Source organism: Salvelinus fontinalis, unplaced genomic scaffold (genome assembly GCF_029448725.1).
Source record: "Salvelinus fontinalis isolate EN_2023a unplaced genomic scaffold, ASM2944872v1 scaffold_1521, whole genome shotgun sequence".
Classification (NCBI taxonomy): domain Eukaryota; kingdom Metazoa; phylum Chordata; class Actinopteri; order Salmoniformes; family Salmonidae; genus Salvelinus; species Salvelinus fontinalis.
This window is the reverse complement of record NW_026601730.1, coordinates 23833-33312: the sequence shown is the minus strand read 5'-3', so window position 1 is coordinate 33312 and position 9480 is coordinate 23833. Positions and strand designations below refer to the sequence as shown.

The window sequence follows — 9480 nt, the reverse complement described above, 5'->3', positions numbered from 1 at the left end:
GTTAAGAACAAACTCTTATTTACAATGACAGACTAAGAATAGTGGGTTAACTGCCTTGATCAGGGGAGAAACAACAGATTTTTACCTTGTCAGCTCAGAGATTCGATCTAGCAACATTTTGGTAACTGGCCCAACACTCTAACCACTAGGCCACCTGCTGCCTCAGTGCAGTGATGGGATATAACACTGTTCTCCAAATGTTACTTTTATCCAAACTGATACATCGAAAAGATTGAAATACTGCTTGGTTTCCGGCAACATGCCCTTTCTGTCCTCATGCTAGCTAGCAGTAGACAAAGCAGCCATTATGGAATGGCATGTCCCCGTTTGAGCAACAACGGAGCTGATTGGCTGACACGGCCATTTCAAAATAGCTGTGGTGGCTACTGCTAGGTAGCATGCGGATGAAAATGTTTAGGTTAACAATATTTCAATCTTCTCAATGTATCAGTTTGGATCAGTGATCCAGTCAGTTGGTTAATTTGAGTCCGGAAAACTGCAGAGTGATGTGATGCAAGGATTCTTATTTTTATTCCTTGATGTGATGTGGTGGGTGAGTGAGTGTGTGTGTTCTAGAATGTTCCGAAGAGTGACAGACAGGACATGACATCATAGGCCAACTGCTCTATACACACAAACACACAGACAGTAGCAGTAGTAGCATGTAGCTCAGATAATCTTTCCATATACACTGAACAAACATTTCACATTTCAAAGATTTTACTGAATTACAGTTCATATAAGGAAATCAGTCAATTTAAAAAAATTCATTAGGCGCTAATCTAATCTGTGTCATTGTGTTGTGTGACATCACTGTACACTTTAGTGGTCTTTTATTGTCCCCAGCACAAGATGCACATGTGTATTGATCATACTGTTTAATCAGCTTCTTGTTATGCCACAACTGTCAGGTGGATGAATTATCTTGGCAAAGGAGAAATGGGGATGTAAATACATGTGTGTGCACTAATTTTAAGAGAAGAAAGCTTTTTGTGCCTATGGAACATCTCTGGGATCTTTTTTCAGCTCATGAAACATGGGACCAACACTTTACATGGTGCATTAAAGGTAGAGTCACAAATTACACCATTTTTATTTTTTTCTCACATTTATTTAACCAGGTAGGCTAGTTGAGAACAAGTTCTCATTTGCAACTGCAACCTGGCCAAGATAAAGCAAAGCAGTGTAACACAGAGAACAACACAGAGTTACACATGGGATAAACAATAAACAAGCCAATAACACAATAAACAAGTCAATGACACAGTACAAAAAAGAAAGTCTATATACAATCAAGTTTCAATCAAGTTTATTTTATATAGCCCTTCGTACATCAGCTAATGTCTCGAAGTGCTGTACAGAGACCCAGCCTAAAACCCCAAACAGCTAGAATGCACATGTAGAAGCACGGTGGCTAGGAAAAACTCCCTAGAAAGGCCAAAACCTAGGAAGAAACCTAGAGAGGAACCAGGCTATGAGGGGTGGCCAGTCCTCTTCTGGCTGTGCCGGGTGGAGATTATAACAGAACTATGCCAAGATGTTCAAAAATGTTCATAAGTGACAAGCATGGTCAAATAATAATCATGAATAATATTCAGTTGGCTTTTCATAGCCGATCATTAAGAGTTGAAAAACAACAGGTCTGGGACAGGTGGCGATTCCATAACCGCAGGCAGAACAGCAGCAAGGCCAGGCGGACTGGGGACAGCAAGGAGCCACCACGCCCGGCAGTCCCGACGTATGGTCCCAGGGCTCAGGTCCTCCGAGAGAAAGAAAGAGAGAAGGAGAAAATTAGAGAGAGCCAAGATTTTCAAAATGTTCATAAATGACAAGCATGGTCAAATAATAATCAGGAATAAATCTGTTGGCTTTTCATAGTCGATCATTAAGAGTTGAAAACAGCAGGTCTGGGACAGGTAGGGGTTCCGTAACCGCAGGCAGAACCGTTGAAACTATACAGTGTGTGCAAAAGGCATGAGGAGGTAGGCAATAAATAGGTCATAGGAGCGAATAATTACAATTTAGCAGATTAACACTGGAGTGAAAAATGAGCAGATAATGATGTGCAAGTAGAGATAGTGGTGTGCAAAAGAGCAGAAAAGTAAATAAAATAAAAACAGTATGGGGATGAGGTAGGTAGATTGGGTGGGCTATTTACAGATGGACTATGTACAGCTGCAGCGATCGGGTTAGTTGCTCAGATAGTTGATGTTTAAAGTTGGTGAGGGAAATAAAAGTCTCCAACTTCAGCGATTTTTGCAATTGGTTCCAGTCACTGGCAGCAGAGAACTGGAAGGAAAGGCGGCCAAAATAGGTGTTGGCTTTGGGGATAACCAGTGAGATATACATGCTGGAGCACGTGCTACGGGTGGCTGTTGTTATCGTGACCAGTGAACTGAGATAAGGCGGAGCTTTACCTAGCATAGACTTATAGATGACCTAGAGCCAGTGGGTCTGGCGACGAATATGTAGCAAGGGCCAGCCGACAAGAGCATACAGGTCGCAGTGGTGGGTGGTATAAGGGGCTTTGGTAACAAAACGGATGGCACTGTGATAGACTGCATCCAGTTTGCTGAGTAGATTATTGGAAGCTATTTTGTAGATGACATCGCCGAAGTCGAGGATTGGTAGGATAGTCAGTTTTACTAGGGTAAGTTTGGCGGCGTGAGTGAAGGAGGCTTTGTTGCGAAATAGAAAGCCGATTCTAGATTTGATTTTGGATTGGAGATGTTTAATATGAGTCTGGAAGGAGAGTTTACAGTCTAGCCAGACACCTAGGTATTTGTAGTTGTCCACGTATTCTAGGTCGGAACCGTCCAGAGTAGTGATGCTAGTCGGGCGGGCGGGTGCGGGCAGCGAACGGTTGAAAAGCATGCATTTGGTTTTACTAGCGTTTAAGAGCAGTTGGAGGCCACGGAAGGAGCGTTGTATGGCATTGAAGCTCGTTTGGATATTAGTTAACACAGTGTCCAAAAAAGGGCCAGATGTATACAGAATGGTGTCGTCTGCGTAGAGGGGGATCAGGGAATCACACGCAGCAAGAGCGACATCGTTGAAATATACAGAGAAAAGAGTCGGCTTGAGAATTGAACCCTGTGGTACCCCCATAGAGACTGCCAGAGGTCCGGACAACAGGCCCTCCAATTTGACACACTGAACTCTGTCTGCGAAGTAGTTGGTGAACCAGGCGAGGCAGTCATTTGAGAAACCAAGGCTATTGAGTCTGCCGATAAGAATATGGTGATTGACAGAGTCGAAAGCCTTGGCCAGGTCAATGAATACAGCTCCACAGTACTGTCTTTTATCACTGGCGGTTATGATATCGTTTAGTACCTTGAGCGTGGCTGAGGTGCACCCATGACCAGCTCGGAAACTGAATTGCACAGCGGAGAAGGTACGGTGGTATTCGAAATGGTCAGTGATCTGTTAATTAACTTGGCTTTCGAAGACTTTAGAAAGGCAGAGCAGGATGGATATAGGTCTATAACTGTTTGGGTCTAGAGTGTCACCCCCTTTGAAGAGGGGGATGACCGCGGCAGCTTTCCAATCTTTAGGGATCTCGGACGATGCGAAAGAGAGGTTGAACAGACTGGTAATAGGGGTTGGAACAATGGCGGCGGATCATTTTAGAAAGAGAGGGTCCAGATTGTCTAGCCCAGCTGATTTGTACGGGTCCAGTTTTTGCAGCTCTTTCAGAACATCTGCTACCTGGATTTGGGTGAAGGAGAAGCTGGGGAGGCTCGGGCAAGTAGTTGCGGGGGGAGCGGAGCTGTTGGCAGGGGTTGGGGTAGCCAGGAGGAAAGCATGGGCAGCCGTAGAGAAATGCTTATTGAAATTTTCGATTATCATGGATTTATCGGTGGTGACCGTGTTACCTAGCCTCAGTGCAGTGGGCAGCTTGGAGGAGGTGCTCTTGTTCTCCATGGACTTTACAGTGTCCCAAAACTTTTTGGAGTTAGAGATACACTATGCCAATTTCTGCTTGGAAAAGCTACCAGACGTAGTCTGGTACCAATCAACATGACAGCCTTGAGTTGGGGAGGAGTGAGCACTTTGGGGTAGCGGTCAGGTCAGATGAAGTGAGGAAGAACAGATATCACTAAGGTTCTGTCTAGCAACAGAGATGCATTGGCTGTTCAGAGGTGTAGGAGGAGACTCAGCATAGGAGAAATATCAGTGCTTGTGTGAATATGTTTTTTGTCTAATGCAGCTGTCTTGACCCTCTGGGAATAATAAACTTGGTTTAAGCTTTCATAGTGTCCGTCGAGTTTTTACTCTGAGAATTAGAACCTAACAGTTGGCACTGTGAGCAGGGTTCACCACGATTTGCAGTCAAACTAGAGATTCTGAATCAGTGAAACAGAAACAAGGTAGGCACAGTTCCTACACCTGTTATCACTAATTCTGACATCTTGGGGAGATGAGAGTCGTAGGCTGAACCAACTATAGTGTACGGACCTAGAAAGCCTGAGCTTATTCAGTAGTCCCATTGTAATTATGACCGGTCGTAGCTTTGTGGTATATGGTAAGTTCTGGAATGTAAACCAGAACAGGCTGGTACCTGCAAAGGGTAAGTCCTAGGGGGTAAGACCCGGGTGGGGTTGGTTACCTGCTAATACCTGTAACGAGTGGGTGAAAGTCTCAGCCGCAGTGGACATGCAGCAGTAGAGTGGGTGTGGATGGATAAAATGACATGCTTGTGTACTAGGATAAAAAGTTGCCATTCAGGGTTAGAAGAAAAGCATTAAGATACTCAAACGCTGTTGGATTTGGTTGTATTAGCAATAAAGAGAGCAATAAAGAGAGGTTGGTTTTATGCCCTGTTAAGGTGGGGAACCATGACAGATTATGTGGAAATAGGAAGACAAGTGTGAATAATTTTGGTAATGTGTGTTATCAACAACAGTGATATTTGAACAGATTGGAGATGACTATCCATAACAATGTAATCCTTCATACAGTGAGGTTAGGTTAGGTTACCATGCTTGTCCTGAACCACAGCTGTAGACACAGCCTCCTCCAGGTCCTCAGACACTAGCTTGGAGATCCATTACAGGATGTCTGTCACCCCACTGAGCCCCTATTGCAGGTTAGGGGTCACATCCACTTGAATGTCCTTCATATGACGAACCTCCTACAGAGCAAATTAGGAAAATATGATATATTATGATTTATGTTAGTAACAAAACAATATGGGAATTTTATCCCAAAGCTACCTACAGCTAACATATATATTTATGTATGTGATCTATGTAAATAAAGGAATATAACATAGCTGTAAAACTGTGAAGGACTATATGGTGGAGGCCTACCCATTTCCCAGGAGCATTGTAAAAAGTGGATTTGTGTACAGTGTTTATTTCCCCCTAATATCTTTGAATATTACACCTAAAATAATTAGGCCTACTTCTTTTTACTGCTGAGCTGAGACCATTAGGGTTAAACATTACAGATATAAATGCATATATAAATATGGAGTAGAAAAGATAGCCTGCCCACCAAAGAATCAACATGTGTTCTACATGGTCTATTTCTATCTGAAAGTAACACCTCAATCAAGCTTGTTAATTGATCGTTAAGTCATGTTTGTCAGGTAAAAGGTCATTAGTGGCCTATATAAGCCTCATACAGGCCATGGGAAGACATTACCTGTTGATAACACAGACTATTTTCATGATCATGGGAGGTGTGAGAGAATTACTGCTCTTTGTGATGACTGTGGGGGTTGTGAAAGGTTGGTTCACTAATGTTTTATTTGGATTGAAGGGATTTGTTTGGGAAATATGCTGAACTTTATCAGTTGGAGATTAAAATTTGACTGTCTGTTTGTTTCCGCATTGGTCATCTGCTATTATTAATATATGTAGCTATTTTGTGTCAACTCAACTTCTGTCAACACTTTCTCCTCAGTTTCTTGTTACCTTGTTGGAAAGTCCCAAAAGCAAGATCAAGTCTCTCTGCAGAGGAGACTTGGAGGTAAGTGTTTCTTTCCCCTACCCTTCTAGCAATGTTCCTCGTCACTGTGTATATGGTGTTGCTGTGTTTAACACCATACAGTAACTCAGTCTATCAAATGTTGTCAAACTCTTTGACTTGGTGGTGTTTGTGTACCTGAACTTTTTTTTCTTTTTTTCCCAGAGCTGTCATCAAATGACGCCTCCATTGTGCATGCCCTGGCCTTACTCCGATCCATAGGGTCTGATGCTAAACAAGACAGAGAAGGTAAGGTCTGAAACATACTTTTAGAACTGCGTTCAGTGGGGTACATGTTGGTCAACATTAAAATGGGAATTTGGCCATGACTGTGTAGAACAGATGTGCTCCTGTAGAATACCCAACGGTTCCTTGTCTTTTCTCTAGAGTATTTGGAGACTAAGTACAATCCCAAGCCTCTCCAAACCATGGTATCTCTCCAGCAAATGATGACCTGTCCTCTGAGGAGAAGCTGAGGTGCATGTCGTCTGAGTACTCTACTGCTACTGCTAAAGCTGCAACTGGGCCGTCTGACGATGTTGTACTGAACCTATATCATGTTAGTACAATTGAAAACCTACATCTTATCAACATACTCAGTCCATCATTCTGACAAAATAACACACTAGAGGTGGACCATACAGCTGAGCTGTGAGTCTAACACACAGCCAAGTCATTCACTCACTGGGATAAGGACATTAGTCAGAATGTAAATGATGTGGTCAACTCATTACCCATGTAAGCAGCCCAGTGGATTGCTCTACGGTCCTTCTTGTCAAAAGCATTAATTTTGGCTCCTCTGGAGAGAAGCAGCATCACCATCTAACAGGAAAAGGAGAGAGAAACAAAACACAGGCTGAGGAAAACTAAAGCAAGATCTGCTCAAATCTGGCGTCAAAGCCTCTCTTGAACAAACTCAAGCATACAACTAGGGCTGTGACGGTCATGGGACTTCAGGTGTCGGTGATTGGTGTGCCATATGTACAGTCATCGACAACTGAAAGCCGATGGGCGTAACATTAGCGTGTTTAGGCTTAACTGTCTTGCTCAAAGGCCCGTAGGTTAAGGGCAAACAAATGTTTTTTTTAATAAAGCATTCCATTAATCACATTTACAGACTTATGTAAGATAGTGGACTATTACTAATTTGGGTAGTTATCATTTAGAATAATGTAACTCGATCACTGTTCAATGCAGTGTGTGGTAGAGTAAGGCTAGGCTATGTCAGATGTGTTTCTCTTCACCAGATTTTTTGGGGGGCATTTTTAAAATGAATTATCATGCAATTCTACTACACTTTGACTAAAGATTAGCGGAATCTTTTTCAATATGACTTTCAAGTGGCACTGACCCAGGGATAAAGTTTAATATGCACAATCACTGTTTGTTTTTTTTGTAATGAGACAACATTTCCACCTCACTCCTCCGACCTACTGTAACAATGAAAAAGGTCAGGTGAAGGGCAGAGGCTACCCACCCACCCCCAGCCTGTAGGCTATAGTTACCCCCAGTCCCCACATTTCACCTCACCCCCTCCCAATGAACTGACCTTCATAGATTCTCTCCTATCAGCATATACAGTTGAAGTCGGAAGTCTACATACACCTCAGCCAAATACATTTAACCTCGGTTTTTCACAATTCCTGACATTTAATCCTAGTAAAAATTCCTTGACGTAGGTCAGTTAGGATCACCACTATATTTTAAGAATGTGAAATGTCAGAATAGTAGTGATTGATTTCAGCTTTTATTTCTCACATTCCCAGCGGGTCAGAAGTTTACATACACTCACTTAGTATTTTGGGTAGCCTTCCACAAGCTTCCCACAATAAGTTGGGTGAATTTTGGCCCATTCCTCCTGACAGAGCTGGTGTAACTGAGTCAGGTTTGTAGACCTCCTTGTTCGCAAATGCTTTTTCAGTTCTGCCCATAAATTTTCTATGGGAATGAGGTCAGGGCTTTGTGATGGCCACTCCAATATCTTGACTTTGTTGTCCTTAATCCATTTTGCCACAACTTTGGAAGTATGCTTGGGGTCATTGTCCATTTGGAAGACCCATTTGTGACCAAGCTTTAACTTCCTGACTGTTTTGATGTTGCTTCAATATATCCACATTTTCCTACCTCATGATGCCATCTATTTTGTGAAGTGCACCAGTCCCTCCTGCAGCAAAGCACCCCCACAACATGATGCTGCCACCCCCGTGCTTCACAGTTGGGATGGTGTTCTTTGGCTTGCAAGCCTCACCCTTTTTCCTCCAAACATAACAATGGTCATTATGGCCTAACAGTTCTATTTTTGTCTCATCAGACCAGAGGACATTCCTCCAAAAAGTTTGATCTTAGTCCCCATGTGCAGTTGCAAACCGTAGTTTGGCTTTTATGGTGGTTTTGGAGCAGTGGCTTCTTCCTTGGTGAGCGGCCTTTCAGGTTATGTCTATATAGGACTCGTTTTACTGTGGATATAGATACTTTTGTACCAGTTTCCTCCAGCATCTTCAAGGTCCTTTGCTGTTGTTCTGGGATTGATTTGCACTTTTCTCACCAAAGTACGTTAATCTCTAGGAGACAGAACGTGTCTCCTTCCTGAGCGGTAGGACGGCTGCGTGGTCCCATGTTTATACTTGCGTACTATTGTTTGTACAGATGAACATGGTACCTTCAGGCGTTTGGAAATTGCTCCCAAGGATGAACCAGACTTGTGAAGGTCCCAAAAAAATTCTGAGGTCTTGGCTGTTTTCTTTTGATTTTCCCACTGAGTTTGAATGTAGGTTTTGACTGATTGACTCAAATGATGTCAATTAGACTGTCAGAAGCTTCTAAAGCCATGAGATTTCCCAAGCTGTTTAAAGGCACAGTCAACTTAGTGAATGTAAACTTCTGACCCACTGGAACTGTGATACAGTGAAATAATCTGTCTGTAAACAATTGTTGGAAAAATTACTTGTCATGCACAAAGTAGATGTCCTAAATGACTTGCCAAAACTATAGTTAAGAAGAAATTTGTGGAATGGTTGCACAACGAGTTCTAATGACTCCAACCTAAGTGTATGTAAACTTCTGACTTAACTGTAGAGCAGATCTGCTGATTGTGGCGCATCAAAAGATAGTTGGAGAGAAGATGTACACAGTTTAATAGATGGACAAAGTCAGCAGAACAATAATAAATAGTTACCGCTGCTGCTCTGGGTAAAGTGTATCTACGGCAAGAAAGTTGATTAAAAACGTGGCTTTCTTGACTCGTTTTATTTTCACGGCGGTCTTCACCCAAAACTGTCAATGTTATCCAATTACCGTCACAGCCCTACATTTACATTTACATTTAAGTCATTTAGCAGACGCTCTTATCCAGAGCGACTTACAAGTACATACATTCATACTTTTTTTGTACTGGCCCCCCGTGGGAATCGAACCCACAACCCTGGCGTTGCAAGCGCCATGCTCTACCAACTGAGCCACACGGGGCCCTACATACAACCATTGTAACTAAGGGGATGCATCATGAAA

General features: G+C 42.7%; 1 non-coding gene across 1 annotated transcript; it reads right to left on the bottom strand.

The window, feature by feature from the left end:
• Positions 1 to 9364: 9364 nt before the first annotated feature.
• trnaa-ugc (transfer RNA alanine (anticodon UGC)) lies at positions 9365 to 9440 on the bottom strand. The gene has a single exon. It is a non-coding gene; the product is annotated as a tRNA-Ala (tRNA).
• Positions 9441 to 9480: the final 40 nt, after the last annotated feature.